Source organism: Phaseolus vulgaris, chromosome 1, assembly GCF_000499845.2.
Source record: "Phaseolus vulgaris cultivar G19833 chromosome 1, P. vulgaris v2.0, whole genome shotgun sequence".
NCBI lineage: Eukaryota > Viridiplantae > Streptophyta > Magnoliopsida > Fabales > Fabaceae > Phaseolus > Phaseolus vulgaris.
The window spans coordinates 39,096,715-39,099,488 of record NC_023759.2 but is presented as its reverse complement, the minus strand read 5'-3'; positions in this window follow the sequence as shown (position 1 = coordinate 39,099,488).

The following is a 2,774-nucleotide window of genomic DNA, read 5'->3' as shown; positions in this document are numbered from 1 at the left end:
TAGGAACCTCTTCCTCATTTGACTCTTCTTCTGCCATAGGAGAGTCACTTGTGATATTTTGTGTTGGGATCACCACTGTCTGCTCAAACTCCACCTGCTTCCGGACACACTCCACCTGTTGCGGAGTACTGTCAGCTCCTTCTGGATTTACCTTCTTTAACATGGAAGATTCATCAAAGGTAACATCCCTGCTGATAATCGTCTTCTTTGCTTCTAGACACCACAAACGGTATTCCTTCACTCCAGCCCATGAAAAGAGCCTTCTTTGCCCTTGGATCCAACTTTGATTCAATCACATGATAATATGCAATAGAACCAAAAACATGCAAAGAATCATAATCAGTTGCAGGTTTTCCAGACCATACCTCTAACGGGGTTTTGCCATCTATAGCAAAAGATGGCAAACGATTGACGAGATGTTGAGCGTATGTCACAGCCTCAGCCCAAAACTCTCTGCCTAACTCAGCATTAGACAACATACAACGAACTTTCTCCACAAGTGTCTTGTTCATATGCTCCGACACCCCATTTTGCTGTGGTGTTTTTCTAACAGTGAAGTGCCGAACTATGCCACAATCTTGACATACCTTTAGGAACGGATCACTCTTGTATTCTCCTCCATTGTCTGTTCGGAGAACCTTAATCTTCCTTCCTGTCTGGTTTTCAACTTGAGCTTTCCACTTAAGGAAAATTTCAAGCACATCATTTTTTTTCTTCATAGTAAACACCCAAACTCTCCTGGAAAAATCATCCACAAAAGTGACAAAATAATGCCTACCTCCGATTGACGGAGTCTTGACAGGTCCCCACACATCTGAATGCACATAATCCAGAATACCCTTGGTATTGTGAATTGTAGTGCCAAACTTCACTCTTCGTTGTTTTCCCATAACACAATGCTCACAAAATTCAAGTTTGCAAGCCTTCGTACCTTTCAACAATCCGTGCTTGGTAAGAATTTGCAAGGATTTCTCTCCAGCATGTCCCAACCTCATATGCCACAACTTCATTGCCTCGACATCCTTCTTAGTGCTAGAAGTTGTTGCCGCTAATATCCCCACCACTGTACTACCTTGATAGTAATATAGATTATTCTTCCTCACGCCTTTCAACACCACCAGTGCTCCTGAAGTTGCTTTAAGAATTCCATCTCGCATCATCACAACTAGGCCTTTAGATTCTAAAGCCCCCAATGTGATGAGATTCTTCTTCAACTTTGGCACGTACCGTACATCCCGCAAAATTCTAGTGGATCCATCATGATTCCGCAACTTGATTGAACCTATCCTAACTGTCTTACATGGATTATCATTACCCATGTAAACAACCCCGCCATCAAGTTCTTGAAATTCAAAGAACCATTCCCGAATGGGACACATATGATAGGTACAACCTGAATCCAATATCCACTCATCTGGATACGATGATGCTAAAAGCGAGACAATTAAAGAGATATCTGATTCCACATCACTTTTGCATTCTGCAAAATTTGCATCTTGCGGAGCCTTCCCTTTCTTCTGCAGTTTTGGACAGTCTTTCTCCTCTACCTCTTTTGGTTTCTCTCCTTCAATAGCAATATCAAGACCCTATTGAAAAAGAGAGTCCAAGACCTCTCCTTTCCACATGCCAAAATGTCCAGTGCCATCAAATATTTCCACCGCCAATTTCAAAGTGGACACCGGGAACCTCGACCATGATGACGAGGAGCCCGACACTCTGGATACATCCTTCGCTTCTTCTTCTTGATTTGCCATTACAAACTCAAAATATAATATTCAATATTACAAATAATTTCAAACAACCCAAAGCGAACCTTCGGCTCTTGATACCACTTGTTGGGAAAAACGGGTAATTTTCCCACTAAAACAGAACCCTAACAGAGCTACCCGACAAATAATATTGAATAAATAAAGCGGAATAATAAAAGAGATAAAGAGGAAAAAACACACCCGAAAATTGTTAACGGAGTTCGGCCTGTTTAGCCTAATCTCCGAGCACAGCAAAATAGCCCGCTTTTATTATTATGGGAGAAGATATTACAAATTGGGATATATAACAGTGAAAGAGGAGAGTTTAATTTATAACCCTCAAACCTCCTTCCCCTAACAATGAACCACCGATGTGGGACTTGGGATTAAGCCAAAATCAACAGAAGGGACCCGAAAGCACCTCATTTTTCACTCTATACTCGCTTGAGTGAGAATTATCTCGCTTGAGCAAGATATGCAGAAACATCTGCATAAATCTGTTATATTGTTATTGTTATATTATTGAACCAAAAATGTCATTGAACTCATAATTTTAATAATCTACACATTAAATTGACATTTCTTAATTATATAAGCTTTCTAAGTCAATCATCATTTGAGATCAAACTACCAATTCTAATCAAACATCACATTTTAAGTAATTCAACAAACTATTCAAATCCAATTCAACTCATTTGTATTAGCATCCAAACATTTTCAATTCTCAATCACAAACACTTTCAATAACTTATTCGCCTTAAAATCAATATATAATATTCAAAATCAACCATTTTAGTTCATATATTACTTTACTCTTAAAAGATAAAATCCTCCAAGCAAAAATTGGAATTGGGAACCACGTCACCCCCACATCTAGATCTTCTAACCTATGGTTCTATTGAAAATAATAAGACTACCTTCTCTTACTTGAACTTGAGCATATGCTTACCAAGAACTCCAAACCTAACAAAAGCTCAATGGTAGCTTAACCTGCACCACAGAGTCCTGATAAAATATATAACTATA